General features: G+C 45.7%; 1 protein-coding gene across 7 annotated transcripts in view; it reads left to right on the forward strand.

Annotated features, from left to right (window-relative positions):
* Positions 1–24,154, forward strand: part of LOC135368445 (cadherin-23-like) — a 489,752-nt gene that overhangs the window by 226,353 nt on the left and 239,245 nt on the right. The window contains exon 1 of one of the 7 annotated variants that reach the window (XM_064601713.1): positions 9,506–9,524. The exons of the other annotated variants lie outside the window; for them this stretch is intronic. The gene's annotated coding sequence lies outside the window, so the exon portion shown is untranslated. Of the gene's footprint in view, positions 1–9,505; positions 9,525–24,154 lie in introns of those variants that run through there. 7 annotated transcript variants of the gene reach the window in all.

Genomic DNA, 24,154 nt, shown 5'->3' on the forward strand with positions numbered 1-24,154 from the left:
GTTTTTCGTACTGTTTTCCGTTGAAAAGGCTCTCGTTAATTCATGTGGAATAAGAATGGAATGGAGGGCGGATGCTGAATAATGGTCATGGAGGTATCCCCTGCCTTTCTTTTTGTTCCACCGCCAGAATGACTCATGATCTTCTATCGCTTTTCTAAAAATGGATCAAACAGAAGGGGTCGAGCAAGCTTCTGTATAGATTCATCCGTAATTTGGGACCAATCGGACCATCAGGGTTGGTTACCACCATGTGCTGTAATGATTCCACCGGAACGCCTTATAGCTCGCAGGGTGATTAGATCCATGATTATGTGGAGTAGTTTATCGTCTGGATCCTTTCCCAGAGTAAAGGTACACCATCTCCTCTACATTTGAAGATGGTGGAGGGCTGGATGTGCTGAGGAGCTTACCCCTTGGCTTCACTCCCGGGCAGCGTCGATGCCAGCTAGGACAGTTGAATAAGGTCGTGCCAGGCCTGTACATTGTAAATAAGACTCGCAATGCTCGGGACTTGATCATCTTTGTCATCATTCCTATTATCACTGTGGACCATGCCAAGCGAAAGCCTCACCATATCCGAACCGCCATTAGCATCCAAGATCGCGGCACATAAAATTAGAACCCACGGCTATCACGTGTGAAATATTTTCCATGCAAAGCATTACTCCTTTTTTTTTTAAATTAATATAGCCGAGACCATGACAGCGTGACATGCATCCTCACACGAACTGAACTTGCGTAAACAGATCATTCTTTGATTCACCCTGGTGCGGTCGGAAGCCACGTCCTCCGTATCACGTAGATTGGTTGTGTCATCGGGTTTGTTGGACCACTTATGGTGTAACGGACGGTCGACTGTCCGTGAAGGTCCCCGAGCGGCCTCTCATCGGTCCCATGAGCCCCCTCTCGCACGCCGTACGATTCGCGCCGACACCTGCTGCTTTGCCGGACGGATTCACACCAATGACTGCTCGGCATCGCTGCCTACAACCGGGGGCTCAATCAAAGACCCGTTGCGTGCATGCTTGCGTACGACTCTGGTATTTTGCGATCAGGTTCCCTGTTTTGATTCGGATGCAATGGAGCTTAGCTAGTGTGCGTGTAAACCGCGGTACGCTTGAACGTACTTGAGTGCCCTTGTGTCCAATCGGATTCTGGATGCTCTTGCTGCCACTGGGTGTTACAGTCTAATGGCGTTCAGTAGGCTACCTGCGTGACGTTCGTTGAAAACGTCTGTGTTTTACACCTCCGTTTCTCCTTCTTTTATTACTTCGCCCGTCCTTTCTGGAAGGACGAATGGCTAGACGGGATGAATGAGCGTGAATAAAAAACAACCGACGTTAACTCCCTACTATCCAGCAGCGCCTATACTCCTGTGAGAAAGGTGTATACGTACAGACAGCTATTTCAAACGGGTCGAGAGAGTACGCGTTTTGCACTTCTAAGTTTACAATCCTGGATTTCCTCACATGACCTATATTTTCAAATGTGGTGGACAAGAAGTACCTGCCCTCGTCTTGTTGCGATTAGCTCTCCTGATTACTGTGCTTCTCGTTACGTTACTTTTTCTGAGACGATACGCCAACGTCGACAGCCGTGTAGGTCCGACCGTTACAGAAAAGAAGAGAGAGAGAGAGAGAGAGAAAAGGGAAGAAGGAAGAAATTACAATGGTACCCAAACGAGCGCGACCGAAGATCTCGATGGGAAGACAACAACAACAATAAATGAAGGAGAAGTGATAAGCCAAATTTCTCGGTATTTTAGAGCTAGTGAACGACACGGCACATTCATCACCTCTTTTGCACTGAAAACACTACTGTTTCGTGTAAGAATCACAACGCTGTAAATCCAAGTGAAAAGTAATGTTTTCGAAACTTTCACTGCCGAATATATACCACGCCTCGTACGAGTCCCGTCCTTCGAAACCAGTTACCCCCCCCCCCCCTCCCACGTCCCTGGTCCCTCTCTATTACGTAGTTATGGCTGTTGGGTCCGGCCAGAATGTGGGATAGCACGTAGCCACGTTCCGATGATAAACGCCGCGGGGCAGTTATCTTTTTGCCCATTCGCACGCGTCGCGTCCCCAGATGAGCACTTTGTGGAAATTAACCTAATGAATAGCGGCCAGTAGGGGTACGCACTCAGCGACAACACCCATTTGTTCCCGTCGCTATATGGACCTTGCTTTGTTGGGTTAGAAAGAAGCCCGAATGAGTTTTTTTTTTTTTTTTGACAAGCACCTCAAACGTTCATGGCCTCGTAATACATAGTTATTTATTGCTTCAAAAGCCGTACTTTTTTTGTTTTCTATATCCAGTGTCAAAGCGTCAGAGACTTATTTAGAAGCGTCAAACTAGAGGCATTGAAAAAAAAAAGGGAGTGCCTGAATACTAGGTTAGAAGTTTTTATTCAAGCACCCTAGGGGGGAAAGGGGTGCGTCGGCGCTGTTTGAGAGTTCATCACTAGAGAAAAGTTGGGCGCATTGTAATATTGAAGGTGAATATTAGAAATCAGTCCGTTCATTATCACCTGTCCGTCATCTACACATCTCGGAGTAGTATGCATCAAAGAGAAAGAAAAGGAAGTAGAACCGTATGTGGCTTTATAGGAGAGCAACTACAGAGTAACTATGCGGTATGTTTTACCGTTTACAAAATCGCGGAAATTTCGAACTGAGACCGTTTTTCTTTTGGGGAGGAAGAGTCCAGAAGAAGAACAGTCTGTATTCGAAATATTGGCGGCCTTCGTCTTGAAGTTCGTTTTCATCTCCATCTTGAGGTCCTTCCCTTAACATGTATGGTACGCTGTCTTGTAGTTCATGGTATACAGTATCTTTTCCACATTGTGGCATAAACACACACATCTATGGAAGTAATATGCGCCTTGGAACGCAAATGCTTCGAAGCATTGTTCTTCAGACTTACAACGTATTGTACCTGATGAGAAACAAGGGATTGTACGAAATGTACAGCATTTTCCTGTGTTTTTCTAAGTCGTGAACAAATAAACCAGAAGACAGGTAACTGCACTGCAATGGAGCGCTGATGAACATTGGACGATATGTGCGAGGGGCGACTTATCGAAAGTTCATTAACCTACGTTTTGACAAGTGTTAGCATGTGTGTTCACTTGTGTTGGTGCAGAAAGGACACACCAGCTCCAGTCTATATAGCCAGTATGTGGTGGTTGCTTGTTTATCGAAAGCTTTCCACTTCTGCATTGGCTTCCTGGATTCCGGAAGCTAATGTGGTACCTTTACGGTCGGTTCCAGATTTCGGTGTATAGCAGTGCTCAAAGGCTCTCTCGTCGCAAATGGGCCCAGATTACTGATGTGCCATCAGGGGAGACTACATTATATTCATATTGTTTGCTATTTGCCAGAAATAACAAACACAAATAGGCATCACAGATGTTCGTGATGTCATCCATGCATGCAAGTCACTGTCCTGCAATCGGCTCGTGTTCTTCTTTGCCCCTGTCCAACCAGACAATTCGATTCTCCATGTATCAGCATCAGGGACATTTCAAAGAGTATTTCAGTGGGACATAGGAGAAACGTCATAGCTTTCTGCTGCCACGTAGACGCGATCGTTCAGCGTCATGTCTTTTTGCGCACTGCTAGCTATAACATCCTATGGTACAATTCACAAGGTATTCCGTAGACGACAACACGAAAAGACGCAGTCGATGTCGTCTGCTAAGTATCATCTGCTAAGTATCATCTGCTAAGTATCATCTGCTAAGAGTCATCTGCTATTTGCGCACTCCCGATACTCCGCCATCGTGCGAATGCTCAATATAACACAGTGGAACTCCTGTCGCGTGATTAGCCTTTTTTTTTCTTCTTCTTCTTCTTGCGCTAGAATATTCTGTGGGCACATCACTCGTGTGAATATTTGGTCTGAGTCACTTTCTCTTCACATTTCTCAACTGCGAAAACCCTTCGCTATCCGTTGCGAGCAAGAACCTTTCACTAAAGTTCACTTTTGCTTCTAGCAACCAACCCGTTAGATATTCTTGCGAAATTTTTGATACCTACATTCCTTTCCGTGAAACATTTTCAGCAGCAGTGCAGTGTATAGGAGACCCTTTGCAACCTCATTGGGGCTAATGTGGCACGATCGATTTGGGTACAGCGAGCCGTTAGTTGGAGCTCCGCCCCCAAAACGTGATTCGCCTTGAAATCGTCCTGTGTGGCTGCAACCCCTGTGCGTAAAGGCTCGAGTCCTCGTGGAGCCCGCCTCGTAAATTATTCAGACCGTTATTAAAATTTTCGCCCAGAGACACAGGAACACACTTCCAATGATGGATGCGCTGCAATCGGCTGGCAGTTACCCCCACAGTCCCCAGAGATCTTTTTACCTTTTATTGCCGTGTTGTGCGTGGATGGGAAATGGACGTGCACGCTGTGATTCCCGACGATTCGTCCCTTTGGATTTTGTCATTTCTTGGAAAGTGTGCGATGTGTAAAATCTCTGGAGCTGGAGGATGAGGGTATATAGATAACAACAGCAGTTAGTTTTGCACCACCAAATATAGGGAGAGATACACTGAGGTGTAGGCACAGTTTTATACTATGTAAACTTTACCCTGTAGGAATAAATGTAGGACCCCAGTTTTGTGCGAAAAATTGCGTGCGCTATATCTTAATACAATCAGTTAGTCTAATGCGAAGAGTTCGATTTGAGACGAAACGAGTATAACGCGCAGAGGTGTAGCTTGCCTAGCTGTTTCTGCACCTCCTGTAACGTTGACCTGACATTGTGTTTCCTGTACTTTTGCTGTGATGTTTTGAACCAATGTCCTGAGATCCAGGTCCATGACATCGTCATTTATTTTCATGTGAATCGTTTGCCATTCGAAGACCGACTGACCTTTCCTCCTTTACTCTTTTTTAAATCTTCTTTCGAATAAACATATATCCTCCCATTAAACACCCGTGCATATAAACAAAAACAACAAGTACATGACGGCGATGCTATGGGACATGTCTTTGGAAATGTCTCTCTTGATCGAGCACGCGCACGGAGATTTCGCTTTACGTATAGGTACCGCGGAGTAGGCTTAGACTGACTATTCTGCCGTTTTATTACCGGACACCAGCAATAGGTAAAGCATTACATCCGCAAAATGTGCGAAGAAGGGGAAGGAAAACACAACGACTAAGTTTGCACGTGGCTTGTATATACCAATGCTCGCAGCTGTTCTTATTTATATAGAAACGCCTGGACCTGTTTTGTAATTTGTAACCATGTGGGACGCATCCACAGCTGGATTCGCGATGCGTGCGAAATGAAGTAAGCTGTTGCGCAATATTTCGTGTTGTCGGCTAACAGGCGACAGCAACGTACACTCTTGCTGTACATACACGTGACACGCTTGCTGAGTACGTGACAGAATGAACAGGACTGCTGCTGCACTCTGAGGTGGGGGAAGGGGGGAGATGAGTAAGTAAATTTTGAAGTAATTACAACTTCGAGTCCCCTCTATGTTGCTGTTACTCGCCAACCCTGACCTTGAAAATCACTCACCATACGCAGCACTGCAAATTGTCTCTTTTGGAAATGGTGCCCTGAATGCAACAGCCTCCGTAAATGTATGCTCCGCGGGAGCTGGTTGGAGCAACGGAGTATAATTAAGCAGTTTTCTGCCCACAGAGTACGGAATAGCTAGTGGTTCTTTCTTGGCAAACTGTGCCAAAAAGCTAACAAAAAGCTGAACAAAATGCTTGTTACAGTCAACGTATTGTTACAAGCTCGCACGGAGGGTTCGAAGTCCGACCTGCTGCATCACAAACACTCGAAACCATAAAAGAACTAGAGATCAGGAGCAATATAATCGCCTTGCAATGGGTTCCATCGCACAAGGGCATACCTGGAAATGAAAGAGCCGACACACTAGCCAAGGAGGCTGCAAGACTTCCTCCTACACTCCCCGCTATTCCATGTAACGGTCAAGGGCAAACTGCATGAACATGTATTGCGCTTTCACCCTGATGCCAGGACAGCGATGCAAACAGCGTCCCCCCTTCTGCATCACAAGTGGTTTCACAAGGGAAGAAACTTTACTTCTAATGAGATTGCGAATTCGAAGCGCCAAGACTAATGACGTCCTCTGCATCACAGGAACAAAGTATAGATGCGCTGTGCAACACCTGTGATGTCGGAGAAAATATAGAACATATCTTGCTTCACTGCAGAACACACAAACAACAATCTACAACAGTCTAATGGAAATAATGAGTAACCTATAGGTCACCCAGACCCCCTTGTGGAATAACTCATTTGCCCAACTGGACCAATGTCAGCACGGCGGGCAACACAAAGCATAGTCCTAGATTTCATGAAGGAGAGTAACCTCCTAGGTGTTCTCTGGCGGCAAAGAAGAAATACACAACGCTGTGAACTGAGTGACCAACAACCTGTGATCAACTGTGAACTGGACCAACTGTGAACAACAAACCTGTGACCAACAAATATGTGACCTGCTGTAAATAATGTAACCAAGTGAAAGCTATTACGGTGAACTGTATGGTGAACCGAAGGTGACCACCAGATAGCACAGCCACCGAACTTTGCAGTGAACAGATCATCGATACGTGTCGTGTGTCTTGTTGGTGTGTCCCGTTTTTCGTTTTCCCTCTTTCTTTTGTCTTCTCTCTCTCTCTCTCTCGCTCTCTGTGGCAACTTGCCGCCCGTCTCGGCAGGCAGACCGCACTCTCTTTCTTATTTTTTTTATTTCTTCCGATACGCACCCCCCCCCCCCCACCTGTCCAAGCCCGTCAGACACCATTCTGTTCGCACCAGCGCACGTGTTCATGGACGGCCCAATAGCCTCCTCTTTATCCACCGCAACAGTATTTGCATTTACAGGGCTTCCCTTACAATTACAAGGCTTGCCCTTACAGTTCAGATTAACTTTTTTTAAACTTTCCGTTACAATAAATTACCATTGATTCTTGATTTATGCACATGAATAATGTACATGGGACTGTTAAGGCACAGTGTAAGATGCAGTCCCCACTCTGTGATATTCATTTATAGTCCCACGCATTTAGTCCTGGAAGAGACTAATGATTGCGTCACTACATGTATTCCCCAGTATGACTAAAAGTAGTGGCAGTGGGTCTCAACCCGACATATCATCAAGTCGCGTATCGCGCACGTATGGGTCAACCTTCGTCGTTTACTACGAACCGGTCCAGCAATAAAACCCAATCTTCGGCAAGCTTGTGCCGGTGGGACCGCATGTATGACACCGAGCCGACCAGCGCTTCCACGGAGACAAAACAGAGTCATTAACTTGTTCCAGGAAAGATAAAGGTGTAAATCTCGATTGGTCATTAAATGTGGGAGAATCGAACACCCGTTCCCTGAACAACTGTTGACGCTTCTTCCTTTTGACAGCCTCACAGGGTTCCACCGGCGGCATGCTGTGCCGTAGTGCTTTATGTCTGTCGTATAAGTGCTGACTTCTGTGAATTGCCGAAGGAAGGCTTGTAAATCTTCAGCTCCGTAATAACAAGTTTATGCGTGCTCAGAAGTGTAAGGGTTGATACAATCCCCAGGTCGTTTTGGAATGTGATGATAAGCGTGCGATCACCGTGGCAGTTCCATAAGTTTGAAGGCGCGCTGCGCCGATGCGTCTCTGCTGCAAAACGCCAAGTTCGTCAAAGAGACTCTGCGACGTTCTGTACACAAATGTGAAGACATCAGTTAGGCTGCTGAGATTTTTGACCTTTCGGATGTACGACATTTCCGATAAAACGGTCGTGACTTCTGGAACGGCCGAAATCTCTTGCACTTTTGTTCGGTCCGGCTCCGAAGTCGACAAGGTACTTACACGCCTCAATGCACGTTCTTCGCGGTGCGACTATGACAAGAGTTTATTGAACTCGGCTTTTGCCGTTAGCACATGTATAACACCGCCACCAGAGCGGTAATAGAACGGGAGCGCTACTGTAAAGCTTTGGACTGCCATGCATACCGTCGTCTGCAGATGCCCTGCAGAAGAAAGCTCACAGCACACGTTACGTTCCTGGTCGACTACGGCGCGCTATAATCCGGGGTGCATTAAAATGCATAATAGGAGGCACTAAAATGATGTTTCTCGTTCTTTCGATGCCAATTGGTATCGAAAGCACGAGAAACATCATTTTACGGGTACCTTATACTACTAAGGTTACCCTGGGGTACGTGTGGTTTGCAATGTCGTTCGGGTCCCTCGAAAAACTGCTGTCTGTCTCGGCGAGAAACAGATGTTCGAAAAAGAAAAAAATAATAACACCGAAAGTTGCGCTGTTTGCCTCTTGTCATGCAGCGGCCACGGTAATTTCAGTTAATATTCTGCATAATGAAATTAGTGTTTGCGCGCAAGCACGTCTCCTGCATATGCATATTGTAATACAATTGTGGGTTGTGGGTGCTGGGCCCATGGTCCAGTCCCGCTCATACACGCCAAGGTCTGCGTCACCTTTGGGATTTCCTGTCATCAACAGGCCTCTCCACCCTGCTTTGATTACCGGACCTCTTATCTCCATCATCATCTCTCATCACGTACAAGTGGCACTGGGGCAGCGCCCAGCCTGCTGGCCGGCATCAGCCCCATCTCATCATCGTATCTCTATGTGTGTGTGTGTGTGTGGGGGGGGGGGTTGTGTGATACACATATTATACGTTACTGCACAGACATGTTCGAAAATTGTATGTTCATGTCCGCGTTTTTCGTAAACGTCACGCTACGCCACGCCATGAGCAAGGGTAGCGCATTGCAGCTGACATTCACTTGAAGCACAGAACTGCAATCACTCCCACAGTCTTCACATTGTGTAGAGGTTCTGCACGTTTCATTTCACCCGAAACATTTTCCCTTTCGCGATCTTTTTTTCAATTACAAGCACCGTCAGACGTTACAAATGCGTCCGGTCAAGAATCGCCATTCGTTTCGTTTGTAACTCGACGTCCACGTGCGCCGGAAACGGAAGTTTACGGGGGAAAACATGGAGTGCTACATGAAAAGGTCCCGAAATTGGGATCGGGAAGAATAGAGACTCTCCCTAGAGAACCCTCCTTAAACAACACAAAGACGTTAAAACTACACGCGCAGTTACTTGAGTTTCATTCTGGAAGATGGGAGAGGAAGAGAATTTAAGTAAGCCATCATCGATTGCATTGTACTGTTATTGACCGAATGAGGCTGTAGGGCGATTGCGTCAGAAATTTGCGCTTTTTGAAGGAACACAAGACATGTGATAGCAATGCATTCACAATAACGGGACAAAAATAAATAAAAAACGACAAGCCGCTTTATCCCTTTGGAGTGGCTGATACGACATCACGTTTATTGTCTTCCATTCGACAACTTCCTTTTATCGTATCATTTTCGTGGATTGCTTCCGATCTACTAAAACTATGTAATACCGAGATATCGTATCGCTGCGATAAGACTACACGGAACGCCTCGCCTTTCACAAGCGCCAAGACCACACCGTGCGAACAACGTGTCCACTTTGCAGAAGGACCAGGTATAGGAAGATCGTGTTTTTCTCTTTGCGTGTTTTGAAAAAGGCGAGCCGTATATTCATCACGATGCCCGTCTTCTGCGGAGAGCAAATACGCGCGCGCCCTACCCTGGGTCATGTCTCGCAGTCGACCTTTTCATTAGGCTTACCGTGGCTCATTCGTTGAGCGTGCATCTAGAGATATACAAGAGCGCAGGCGGAAACGTGTCCTGTTTACTTGCAGATTCCTTGTAATTGCTATTTTAAGCCGAGGGGCGTCCTTCAAAATCTCTGAAAGAATCCTCCCATCCCATTTATGTAACCGAGGTTTCTTGCGGAATATTCGATTGACGGACGATCCACGCGGATCCCTGGAAGCTATCTGCAGATTAAGACAGCGATGACGCCTCAAGAAGGAACAGCAAGAAGGGCTCGCTTAGGGTTAATGGCCAGATTGCATTTTCTGGTTCATCGGGGCGCAAGTCTGATACGCGTGTTTTTTTGCTACAAAACCCCTCTTGGCACAATGCAAGATGAACGATGAAGGATGTCTCCATTACGGAAGGTGGGAAAATTGAGCTTATGGCATTACCTGCAGTCCCCAAGATGGCGGGGAAGCGGCTACCGAAGCTAATGGAAGTGTCATGTATGGAGCTTTGCATGTGGGGGTTGAATTAGGCAAAAGCTTATTACGAAGACACGAGTGATGGATCTTATTCATATTGCCGCGAGTGTATATACCCATGATGAAAGTGTCAAACCGAGTGCAGCAAGAATGTATATAGAAGCAGAGACGTGCATGTGTTATGCCTCTTATATACAGCCGGTTATATTGCTCTTCGCGGTAAAATAAAATAATCTTTATGCAAAGGAGAATGAATGAGTGAATGAAGTAATGAAAAGTAATGGGCATTCTGCCAAACACGTTTCGTTGTGGTAGCTCTATACAACTTAAGAAGGAAAAAAAAAATAAGTACGAAATTATCTACAGCTTCTAGTCACCTAGATAGCAATTACTTTTCACATTAGTCCCCTGCCTCTGAAATTTACTCTCAGTATCTCCTAAACTCAGCAAATGCTCCTCTCAATGCAAAGGTGTACTGTGCTTTCGAGGAATGTGACGGAAAAACGCAATATAATTAAGCAATTTACTGTCTACAGTGCAAGAAATGGTTAATGGTTCTTTCGTGACAAATTCTGCCCCATACATATATCACAAGACTTTGTTACTTACCATATCAGGATAATTAAAAGTCAGAGCAGTTTCATTCGTGACATAGATCATGTACATAGGACTGTGAGAACAAAGTGTGAAATGCAGACCCCACGGTGTCACATTTATTTCGTCCCACACACACACATATAGACGCTGATGAGATGGAACTGATCCCGGCCAGCAGGCTGGGCGCTGCCCCAGTGCCATTTGTATAGATAGTGAGAGATGATGATGGAGATGCGGATTCAAGTGATCATAGCAGGGTGGAGAGGCCTGTTGATGACAGGAAATCCCAAAGGTGACGGAGACCTTGGTGCCTATGAACGCTACTGGACCAGAGGCCCAGCACCTTGCCTTATGGTAAAGGGGCGGTGGTCGATTGCATGCATTCCGTGCTGCAAGATCTCGGGCTCCCTCTGGTAGTCAGGGTAGAGTATAAGTAGGTGGTGCAGGTCAGCGCTATATTTCGTCCCAAAAGGGACTAGCTAGGCTGTGAAAATGCATGTAATCCCCAAAAGTACGAAAACTAAGTACTCCTTTTTTTCTTAGCGTGTACGGCCATCCTCCGATCCTGATCTTCCTGTTCGTTTCGGTACCATTGTAACTTGCTCCTTCCACTTGTTGCTTCACCCTCTCTACAACCCGTTACGGACAGTCCTACACGACTGTCGACGTTGGTTGGCCACATAAAGCTACCGCTTCAAAATAGTGATGGTGAGCCACCAACATGGAGCCAGTGACATGGAAAGCATGCGACGATGCTGTAAAAGCTTTGGTGGTGAAGCACAGGTGGCCAACCTAAGAATGACACCTTAGGTGCGGGGTGGACCTCGAGATTCCCGGTTGTGAAATCCCAGCTCTCGAAATTCACGTTCTCGAAACAAGAAAAATTAAGGAGAATGCTCGATTGCTTCGTAAGATGGTATGGCGTGTTTAAAAAAAAGCATACATTGAGAAGTTTCTTGTCAAAAAGAACCCGTTACAAGTTAAGTTACCGTGTGCAAAATGTAACTAAGTTAATAACGAAGTTCTTCAACCTGAAATGTAACTCGCAGTTACTGAGTTACTTAAAAAAAAGAACGAGTTACTTCCGAGTTACTTCGGACACAAAATAGCATTACACAGGCGCAGCGCGCACTTGAGTTAGACCTTGAGTTGCCTGCGGAGGAGTGCAACACGCTTAGATCGTTTTCGTTTATGTCCAGCAATGGACTTCCCCCATTTGTAAACAAATGACATCATAGTGTTCGACAGCGCCACAAATTTGGTAGAATTGAACTACGCTCGAAGCTAGAGGTGAACAAGGTCGCACCCGAAAGCCACGGTTTTGAGGGCATTACGATATGGTCTCTTAAAGGGACGCGACCCTCGGTCCTGCTTTTCTTTCAATGGGAGGCAGCGAACAAGTGCCCGTTCGTGGAACCCAGCCCTATCCTTCCGATTTGTTTCGGTTTCAGTCTGTCTACCAATGTTATGATGACGTTGCTCTGGTAGAGGTCTATCCGAACGATTTGCATGTTACTCCCTGCGAGCGCACAATGGCTTAATTTCAACGGCAGCGGTTCTTACTTCCTGAATAAAATACTGTCATTGATTGAATATTACGTTTTATGGCATAAAATGCCATGAAGGAACCGGAGAGAAAACAAGAAAATATGTGGACGTGAGTGAAAAGTAGTTAAAAGTAACTTGGAACTTAAGTTACTTTGGTAAAGTTACCTGTAAAAGGAACGAGTTCCTCTGAAAGTTACCACGGCGCAAAAGCACAGAGTTAAGTTACAAGTTACCAAAAAAAAAGGAACTTAGTTACAGTAACGAGTTACCTCGAACTCTGAAAAAAAGGACGTCACTATTTATCTACTCAAATTCACGGGACCTCGATATCTGTCCAAGTCGTTTTAGCGAACGAAAGCCACATTATAGCAGCCGTTAGGCTTAGCAGGGCGGACACTATACGGAGCTGCATGTTGCATAGTTTATTAGGTTAGCCCAAGTTCGGAGTTTGCGTTTACTGTGTCCAGGTTAGTCTAATTTCGCAGTTGGCAGTTTCCCGCGCGACTGCGCATTTTATTGTTATTGCATAGTTTATTTTGCAGCGGGGATTTCGATCACTTTATTTTGAGGTGCACCCGAGGTGCGTCCTCTTCTATGTTAGTAACACGTATTAAAGACAACACTTGTAAAGTGTAAAAGAAAGAAGAGATATTTATTGCATAAATTTGACACCTCAGTTGTGAAGCCCTATGGCGAACAGATACCATTCCACTGACCTTTACAACAACAAATAAATCGTGACCATGACCTGGGGTGATTCACCACTGGAGAGCAGTACACTACCTCATTACACGCGAAACATTAGATGTGAGATATGAAAATGAAGTTAATGAATGTGAAGGTGACCTTCACATGTTTCAACAAGACTATGCTCTTTCCGTGTGTCCCTCCATAACCGCGGTGCCCGTGACTCTTCGTGAACGAGGCTTCACGGGCTCCCCTCCACGGGCTGCATAAACCGGCGTACAGTCTGGGAGAGAACTGCGCTCTTCATGACAGCCACTTTCAGTGGCGCTTCCGCGGAATGACTGATCGGTAGTTTATGAAAGAGAGCGTGCCTAAACTGCACCCTCAGGGCCCTCCGAAACAATAAAGACAAAGAGGGGCAGACTCGGGAACAAAGGCGGCCAGTCACTTGGTGCTGTTATCACAAATATTCTTCTGTGTTGATGAGCGGCAGGGCAGAAAGCCGCGGTCGGAGCGTCGTATCGAACACCTCCACGCCTTTCGAGTACGAGGGCCTGTTTCTTGGCAGTATAGAATGTGTTGCTAGAAGCCTTCTGGAATGCCATACGCGCTTACTCTCTGAAAAAGAAGAGAAAGAAAGAAACGCTTATGGGTCTTCGTGGTAAGCAGATTTGTGTTTGTTAAAGGAAAATTAATTAAACTCAAGAACGGAGACCGGACACCAAGTCATTTTTTGCAATTTATTTGTTGTTGTTTCGTTGCTGTTATTGTTGTTTGTTGTTTGATAGAATGAGAAACAAATATTAATTGTAATGGGATCAAATGTATTTACCGTATGCATTGCAAAGTGATGCGAGACAAAGCTTATAGCTGCTTACACATGCATTGGGGTAGGGTATCACAATTTCTGCGGTGAAACACCTCATCCCATCGTCATACATGTAGTAGTTGCTGCTGCTGTAGTTGCACTTACGATGTTATAGGAGTGAAATTCACGTCCATCGACATCGCTCTTCATTACCGTTATGAATACCGAAATGAATGTCGATGCTCTAAATTATCGATTTGTGTGTCGATTTAATACCGTGTAAATTTATCATAATTCACACATCAATTTTATAACCACAAGTGTGCAACGCAGACAAGATTTAGAAAAAGAAAGAACGAAAGTAGCTGCTGAAACGAGGGTATCGACGCCACAAGGGGGGAGGGGGATATCTTTTACAAAAAGATAGGGGGGAAAGGTTAGCCACCGCTACGGCGGCTTGCTATTACCAGAAAAGAAAGGACAGAGAGAAAACAAACAAACAGAGAAAACAAACACGAAACTGGTCACAATTCACCCAGAAGGCCACGGATCCGCAGAAACTGAACAAGTGCCTTTGTCGTCACAAAGTGACAACGCAGAACATGCTGATTTCCTCCAATGATAGTTAGTTATTCAGTTAATAAATTCCTCCAATGATATAATTAGGGACTTCTTAGCGAAAATGGGAGAAATTAGGGAGCTGTTCCCATAAAATGAGAATTGGTGAGAGAAAACAAGTTTTAATATGATATTTAGCAGAGACTAGCAACTTCCCCCAGTCATACCACTTAATTCTCATCTGACATTTTCCACTCACTCGTTTTGAAACTGTTGAACTACATTTTGCACCTTAACCCGTTCACTGTATGTGCACCTGTTTGTATTCACCGTGTGTAGGCGTCCTGTTGGGGTAGCCAGTTCGACTCCGTCGCGGTACCCACTTGTTCCTTTACCTCATCACCATCACCACCACGAGCAACATATGAGATTTCCAGCGAAAAACACTCCTTTCGCGATATCGTTCTCGTGTGGCGTAACATTTTCGGGATCTGGGGCCTCCACATGAAAAAACTGTGGACGACTTTCTAACTTAAAAGCGTCGATAGGGGAAGCTCATCCGAGAAATCACCTTAGTTACAAAAACAAAACAAAAAGTCTTTTTGCTATGTGTTGCTTATACACACTGAATACGCCTACAGGAACGCGAGCTTACACTAGTTCCGGAGCTTACGTCTCGTTTGGCCACTAACACGAAACAAAGCAGATCGAAACGAAAGCCACACTGCAAGTCTGCATGAAACGGTGCCTAGCACGCAGCCGAGAACAACACCCAAAAAAAAAAAAAAAAAATCAAGCACGGATACGTGGATATGAAATGAACTGGACTCTTCGTGGTGACAGCAGAATTCGTTTACGTAAGGACGAACAGTGATGTATCCGCATCGGTCCCCCGGCGAACAACACCACTAATACTATAGATGATCGGTTCACGTGGTATAAGGCAGTCGTTCTGGACGCCGTGGGGGACTCCACTAACGGCCCCTAAAGTCCCGGAATCTCGTTTCATGCGGACACACCTCCTACCGGCGTGAGTTAATCTTCGGCAAACATGGCTTTCTATATGCCATTAACCTTATCTGCGGTGAGCTCCTTAGCGAAAGCAGGCTGCTACACTTACAGGAGTGCATAAATGCCCCCATCTTAGCTGTGGCCCTTCTCCCCCCGCTACAGGAGCACGCCCCGCCGTCCTCATGATGCCCCACGACCAGGAAGCCAAACAGATTTTCCGCTGTTTGACCTTGCAGGACCGTGTGTACGTTCTTCGTAAAAGCGGGAATGTTTGATGAAGATGACCCCTTGTTTTTGTTTTGCGTGTGTGTACAAGTCATCGGGCTGTAAAGTGGAATTACGTGTTCTGTGATGGTGTTTGTTTTGTTGCACTCGCGGTTGTAGCGTTCGAGACTACATGTAGTGAAATTGAGAGGTTTGCCGCCTTAGTTCTACCTTCCTTCTGTTCTTTTTCTTCTTTTTTTTTTTTTTTGCTTAGCAAATATGTATCATGCGAACGAGATATCGATCACGTATTGTTCCACCTAGGTGGTGCGTGATATTATATGATATTACCGTTCGTTCGCGTTTCTATGTGTGCATTAAGACATGCATGTGTGATGCTCAATACTTGTCTTGACAAGCCTGATACTACTCTAGAAAAAAGGAGTACACAGGGGTTGCCGAGGTTGCCATTACTATCCATTTTAGTAGGTAGACCCAGGGGTTAATTACTCCCCTGCAAATAGTCCCTTTAAAGGGAGGCAAACTACAAGCAAATATGCAAACTTTTTTGCATGTAGTCCTGCACGGACACGCATGTGCAATGTATCCAGTCCCCGACAGGACGAAAATTACCCCTTTTTTTTTCTTAGAGTGCCCTATTAGAAGAGTGAGAGAGGAACCTCCACTGTCGAAAACGGGTCAGAGTTTTCCTGCATTCGGAAGCCGTTGTCACGTACATATACACTCAAAATCTGCATTCGAAATTAATTTTACCCTTTCGGACCCTGAGTTCCCGTCATTCAGTGTGTCCGAAGGTTACGGTATCGAACCCAGTCGGGGCCGGACCGAACCCACTGCATAGAAACGTCTTCCGCGAAGGACATTCAGCAATTTGCACCGTGTGCCTATAGATTCGAGCGCAAGTTAAAGAATCATCAGGCCGTGTTCACACGTAGCAACTGATGGTGTCTTTTCTTTAGCTGATGTTTATCAAATCTTAGTCAGTTTATTACGACAAAAGAACATCATTATCTTCAAAAAATGCCTATTGATATGTTTGTGTGGCGTTAGTAAAAAAAAAAAAAAAGTTATTTCTCAGCTGCACCTGCAGGATCTGCCTGAACCCATAACCCACGAACGACATCACATCACGCCATCAGTAGTCACGTGGCAATGCTCCCCTCGCTGATTGGCCGGTGCACGAGCAACTTCTCGCTTGTGGAGCGATTCCGAACAATTCGACTTGCTAGAGGTTGCCAGTGTCGGCCGACAGCCAGCAACGCTAAAATTCCTCATAGTTGCTTGAAAAAGTTGCCCCGTGTGAGCGCTGCCTCGCTGGTTATGATCATGATTGTCTCGCCAGCTATCCCCTACAAGAAATATTTTTACATTGAATTGAACATACAATTGTTGTTGTTATTTTTATTATTATTATTATTTATGTTTTGGTAATGGACTGCCATAGCGGTAGTGTGAATGATCCATCATATCATCATTCCATGTGTGTGTGTGTGTGTGTGTGTGTGTGTGTGTGTGTGTGTCACACCCAGTGCCGGCTGTTCCGCTATTCATTCCGCACGGTCAGACATGCAGAGCAGCCAAATCATCTGTTGAAACCATTTAACATTCAAAAGAGGTCTCGTTGAGCTGGATCCTTGCCATGTTTTCGTTCCAAAGGTTTGAATCACTCGCCCGTTTGGGTCGCAACGATAAATTACCAGGAACAAGTGTAGTGCTGTTCCTTCACATTTATAGAGGGTCACTGGCCACACGGGCTGCTGCTGATGTACCTGCGTCACACTAGCTACGTCTTTGATTTGCGGCGTTTTTTTACGACCGGCTACCGCACACGAAGTTTGTAGCGTCCTGTAAGTGTTAATGGCCGCTATAGAAATTTACACTTTACGGTTCACTAATTGACTTTTAGATGCAGGCGATACGATCTACACAGCTTTTGAGTTACCCGATCCCCTGTACAGTGTGCGTAATCCGGGCTCTTCTGGAAATGCCCTCGGTGATGACCAGCGGAAAGGCCACGGAGAGGACACACACACACGGCTCCTGCGCTACGCAAGCCCTGCTCCCGCATGCTTCGTGTCACGTCTTCCTTGTCCTAAACGCTACCCAAATAGCGTGCGCAATGTGTTACGCGGCTGGCTACGTTACTCCTCGAGGATCAGTTTGCGTCTTCTCACTACAATTGCTTGTAGAACTCCGCTAGAGGACGCACGTGTCGTTGCTAGGAGAGAGACGACAGAGCTCCCGCGATGACGTCACCGACACTTGGAGAAACCGAAACTATGGAGTTTCGCGGCTTTTTTTTCGAAAATTTGCGGAAAGGGGTAATGTTCGCTGACGGCATTTATATCTTGACAGTTTTTATTTGATTAATTTAATTTTTGCCTCTGAGCGAGGTTTACTTACAGTACGAAATAAAATAACGTTTGTTTAGTTAGTAAAAACCTGCAAAGTTTGTGTGTTGATGCCATGACGTGGAGTATGTTTGGACAGCATAGCACGCCATCTAGTACCGAAACCCGTCTCCCCTGAGCGTGCTGGGGTAGCATGCGAAACGTAGAGGCCTCATTTTTCTGCTTTTTGAAACCGAACCGAACCGCGCACGCTGCCATGCATTAACTGGTATAGTACAGACGCTTTTTCTTTCTAGTATTGGGACAAACTGGGCTCCGTTCTATATGCTAAAATGAGCTCACACAGTCGCTTCCCGTATAAAAACAAATATAGGCTGCCCCTCCCCCAACTTAAAAATTGTGTACACAAAATAAGAATAAAACAGACATGTTTTTAAACTCCTACGCTGATAATAATAGATTCGGTGGAAAGTCGGAGAATACGGGCAACCACGCAAAAATGCAAGAGCGGCAAGCACATTGAACAAGCGCAAGAAGTAAATGAAGATGGCGGCGTCCGTGCCCATTGTTGCTAGACTCGGAGATTTTCTATCAATTACCGCGACAGCTGAGCAAGGGTCGACTCCTCCCTGTAGTCTTGGGAGGTAAAGAAGTTACGAGTCATCACTTACTGAGAAATTAATCAGTAACTGTGATTAATAACTTTCAGAGAACGTTCTTCTTAGAGAGCAACTTTCATGGTGAATACCAGTCTGTGTCAGGTAGTGAACGAGGATGCGAATAGGTTCTTAAATGATAAGGACAAACACGAAATTCAAAAGTAACTAACTAGTAGCCGTCTAGTTACGGTGACTTTAGAATTCCATAGCTGTTTATCTTCATAATTCCAGAAACTATTGAGGAAGAGCTGTTGATAACAGTTACTCACTTGTTTGTTTGTAAGGATAAAAAAAAAGGAGAAATTGAACTCGTCTCCACAGTTTACTTGTATCTAAGTTGCTTCCCAAGACTCCTTCCCTGTGTATTTAAAGATCAAATACATATCGACCTGCAAAAAAAAAAAAGGAAGTAATCGCGGTCTGTCATCAGTTGGCTGATTTTATCGTGCAAAAGTAGGACCGGCTATTCGCAAATTTCGCAATTTCCATGGTGTGTACATTTGTCTCCTCATATTTATCGACGAGTACCTACTTACCGCATTATAACGGCGCGACCTTGAGTCGCTCCGTGCGATCAACCCTTTACATGTACCCAGCGGTTGAAGTGGCGAAGACCGCACATGGCGCAGTTCCCGAGAACCGATTGGGGAGTGCTTATCGCGTGCGCATCGCGCGGTGTCATTTTGTGTCGAAACGTGACCCCTTTCTCCAATGAGCTCGCCACCGTTCTCGCGTAATATACGACGCTGGCACGTGACATTATAGGCTGGCTTGTAATTCTTCACAACAACATAACGTGGTCGCAGCATTGGACACAGTCAAAATGATACAACATTTCTTCCACAAGTACACAGTATACGTGGAACGTGAGAAACAGGTTGATGGCTCAGAGGTTGTGACAATTTTAACAAGCGAGGTTCTGTTCTAGAGTATTGAAGTAAAAAAAAAAATCTGTCCTTCTATTTTCTATTTGTTTTTTCTCAATGATATGGTGAGGCCTCTAGCACACGCGCAATGGTATCGTGACGTTCCATCAATAACACTAATGCGACAAGTCGATCCTGACCTATGCTTCAAATGGATCCTGATCATGCTTGAAATTTACCGCGCTGAAACGTACCAATGAGGCTTGTGCAGTGACGTCACGTTTGGTGACTCGGGAAAACAAATTGCCGCACTGGAGTAACATTAGGAGGGCGGAGGGTTGTTGCGGTATTCGAAAAACAAACCCTGCTGCCTCATTCGGTCCGTAGTATGACGCCTGTGACGCATCCATATATTTTCCCGAGTCACGTGGCTCAAAGGCGCTCAAAGGCTGCCCGTGACGTTATGTACACGAGCCTCATTAGGGTTCCACGCGGACAAAGGAATTTTCCAAGGCATTGAGTAATTCGTGAGTAGGGCGCGCCGGCGTGGATGAACTTTTATAGGTAGCCATCCGGTACTTCCGCATCATATATAAAGCAACAATATTTTTGGAGAATACAACGAGGGCGACGGAGACATAAAGTTCACAGGACGATGAAGACACGAGATTCTGACACTGATGAAGACTGCCCACATCACGGACACGGTTCTGTGGCCCTTATAGTTGCCAGCCAGCTAAAGCGCTCGGACCAGTACTTCCTACCCTATGCATTATTCACCATCTAGAAACAAAAGTATATATAGTTAACTACAACACCTTAGGATATGTAATACCGGAGCATTGAATCATGACAGCGTCAACGGAGTAACTAAAAAGAAGAAAACATTGAGAAATTGGCACCACCAACGTGGAATCCGGCTTCTCCATACCACGTGAACAACTCTGCGCACATGAACGTACATAGACTCTTGGAGTGCAGACACTCAGCTGGGCTCCCCCCCCCCCTTTCTCTCTCTCTCTCTCTCTCTCAAAATTGCTTGGTCCCTGGCCAGAGCCAGCCCACCAACGCTCTGCTCTCAAAGCTCTTTTGACTTTTTTGGACACAATAGGACTTCGATCCTTATTGTGAAGGGGCTCATTATTTCATTCCCCACATCACCACCAGCAATGGTGTAGAGTATCGCCCCTGTCGATGAAACTCCCCGTTCATCATTTCACAATAAAGTTGAAGACGAAGAGTCACACAGAGTCACGGTAAATAAAAAAACCGGAGAAAGGAACAAAAAAGAGCAAGAAACAGAGAAAGAAGAGAAACAGAGGCACAAAAGTCAAAACTTATCGTCAGCGCCAATTTCACACAGGAACGAGTCCAAGGCACGCAGCGCAAACTGGCTTTGATGCGGGGGGTCGCGCACCCATAACCGTTAGGTAAACCAAAAGGGCGACTGTCTAGGGCCGCGAGCGAGCGCCGAAGTTCATCAAGCAACGACAACTTTTATGTATAGTAATGCTGGTAATGAAACGAAATAGCACGCTTCTATAATAAGAAGAAGCTATATACCTGAAGTTTTTAACGAGCTGGCAGCCGTGTGAACCGAATGAACCACTCAAGAGGAGCCGAGACAAACGGTGCACAAAGTTCATGAATTTATCCATCTTATTCAAGTACGTATATTACCTGTACTCATCTTGCGAATATTGCGCGCGCTGCAACATTATGAGCTGGTCCCCAGTCTCCCTCCATTAGGCAGTAGTACGCTTCATAAAACAGGGACACCCATTGCCGAAAGGGTAACAGTTTTTGGAGACGATATCCGCGGATGGTAATCCTCGGCGATACTTCGTGCGGGTATCTTTTGTGCTGAAAAGGAGTCGTCGCGCTATCAGCGCGTTATCAGCGACGTAGGTGCATAATTAAACGCTGTCTCGCAGGGTGGTCCACTTGTAATCCTCATTTTATGTTGATCCGTCGACACTTTATTGTATTTGCCTTGAGCAGGCTTCACTGGTCTTTCTCGGTCTTTGTCTCGGTCTTTGTAAAGTTCGAGAAGCGGCGATCTTGAAAGGGTTATGCGCTTCCTACAAAAGACTGCGATGAGCTTGTGCTCTTTTGCTTCTCCCATGCAGCAGAAAAAGAGATTTTAAGTGGACTTCTTCCCGAGTAAGTGCTCGCTTCGTCTGGTAAAGTAAAGTGCAGCTAACTAGCTAGAGGTAACCTACACTGACGCGTATACTAAAACAGACGATTCGTGTTCGTTGAGTGAGTATAGTAATGTGACGCCGGTGCTGCTTTGCATACAGACGGAAGATTGCACTTTAGTACTCTTGCTGGAGAGGTCAAAATTTTGTTCACGTACCATATTCGATCTGAATCTATTTAGTATAACGCGAAGAAATTCGTAAAGAATGCGAAGAAGCCAAACGTAGCTTTGCGCTCAGGTATGAGGGGGGGGGGGGGGGGTATGTTTATTTAAGAAAAGAAAGAAAGGAAAAGTTAGCCCGGCAAAGAGCCGGTTTGCTATGAGGGGGATATAACGCCTTTGTAGGCTCCCCATAGCTAACATAAGTCAAATATACCTAACATAACAGACATAAGTCTTAGATGATTCGCGATAACGACTTGTGCTTCTGAAACTAGTTGTTGCTTTGAATATACAGGTGTCTCAAAAAGAATCATCTGTTTTCAAATGGCTATATATCGTTTATACGCCTGAACCCCTTGCGGTAAACTTTAAACTACATGTTTATATTATACATGTACATACTACATATACATACTGCATATACAAACTAAGTTTCCCAGCGCGATGCAGGCGACCGTCTGCGAACGTACGGTAAGCAGACGATCGTCTGCAACGAATTTCTAGCGGACGACGCAGACGGCCGGTCGACCGCAACGATGTGAGGTGATATGATAGAGGAAGAAAAAAATGGGGACGTAAGTCACGACGAAGTCAGACTGGCTACCCCAGACCACTTAGCCACAGTTCGTTGAAAAGTTCTGTAGTGGGGGAGACAAACACCCCGAACCAGTAGGAACACATGTCACAAACGAGGGATCACAAAGTGTCACAAAATGCCAATCACATTCGTTTATTCAAGGAAATATAGGAGCGCTTTCAATGCAGCCGCTTGACGATTGAAAGGCTGAGGGCCAAAGAGCTTTACAAGGTCAACTGGCCAGGCGTCCAGGCGAGCCAGACTTCCTCCCAGTGCCCTGTGACTGTCGGCGTACTGGGAGCACCTGGGGAGGATGTCCTCTGTGTCCTCGACAACATGACACTCACTACAGTTTGGAGATGGTGACTTGGCCAGTCTGTAGAGCAACCAACCGCTGTGCGGGACATTCATCCGGAGCCTATATGTGTAGGAGACACGCTGTTTGTGGAGGAAATGACGGAGGTACCTGGAAGCGTAGCTCGGAGTCGACCCTGTACAACAGCGAAGATCGAGCAGATCCTGTCAGCCAAGAAGAGTTGCACATTTGTTGCCTCAGTTCACGTATAACCCTCTTCGCGTCCCCTATTGTGAAATAAGTGGCCTTTATTTGAACGTGACCGTGGTGAAGTGCTCGGTGGCGCAGCAGCATCAGCAGCCTCGTTACTGGCTATGCCGCAGCGACCAGGAATCCACTGTAATATGATATCATGCCCCTGTGAGACTGCGACACCATATATATAGGTGCAGAACATAATGAACAATTAGGGCCAGAAGCCCTGTGATAAGCATTGAGGCCAAGACTCTAGGCCACATCTTGAGTCACTGTATATACAGAGATCACTAAGAGCACGTGGGTTGAGAAATGATAAAGCTTTGAGCCAGATGGATCCCGTGGAGCTCAGATGCTGAAGCCGAGGTGGTGTGTGACAGCCGTGCTGATCTTTCGACATCCATCTCAGGAACCACGAAAGCACATGACGAGCCAGATGCCGTTGTAGATGCATCGGTGAGGACTTGTATTCTACCCGCCGACCTCCGTCTGCAACGAATTTCGGCGGCGATTGTAGAGTTTCACTTGGCTGCCATAATGCGTTGGAATGGCGGCGAAGCAACAGAAAGCATTATGTGTTCTGCGATTCAACAAGTGTGGACACAAGTGACACCAGACATGCTCAAGCGTGGAAGGACAGTCGTGTGGATGTATGCTGTGCGTCCGGAGGAGGGCATATTGAACACAGTGAACATTTATGAAAACCAAAAGTAAAACTGTCTATTCAGATATGTAGTCTAAAATGTACCGCAAGGTTCTATGTTCATGCGTGTAAAAGATATAGCTTTCTTAAATCGAACGATTCTTTTTGATACACCCTCTATAACTTACCGTCTGAAGGTGTGCGTATACCCATGCACATTACGCAGGCATGGACAGGATTGTATTTTTATACAGCAAGTTTAATGAAATATGAAACACGTTCATTCATTCGCTTTCATTCACGTTCATTCGTTCATGATTTCTTGTCATTTTGGCGTTTACGTGCTCCCGAACGCCGCTGCCAAAATGGCGGCGCCCAGTGCCCTCCGCCACCTTCACACTTGTGTTGTGTTATAGGCTCAGATACCGTTCAGACTGTGTATTTTTGCAGTTAAACTTTGTACTGCCTGTCAGCAAGCATTATTTAGCACAAAGCTTTACATGGAGCAAGCGCACTGAACGCACGTAAAGTTGGGTGCTGTGTGTGTTCGTGCATGGCACTGTGGTATACGTATCGCAATTATT

The sequence above is a fragment of the Ornithodoros turicata genome, chromosome 9 (assembly GCF_037126465.1).
Source record: "Ornithodoros turicata isolate Travis chromosome 9, ASM3712646v1, whole genome shotgun sequence".
Lineage (NCBI taxonomy): Eukaryota > Metazoa > Arthropoda > Arachnida > Ixodida > Argasidae > Ornithodoros > Ornithodoros turicata.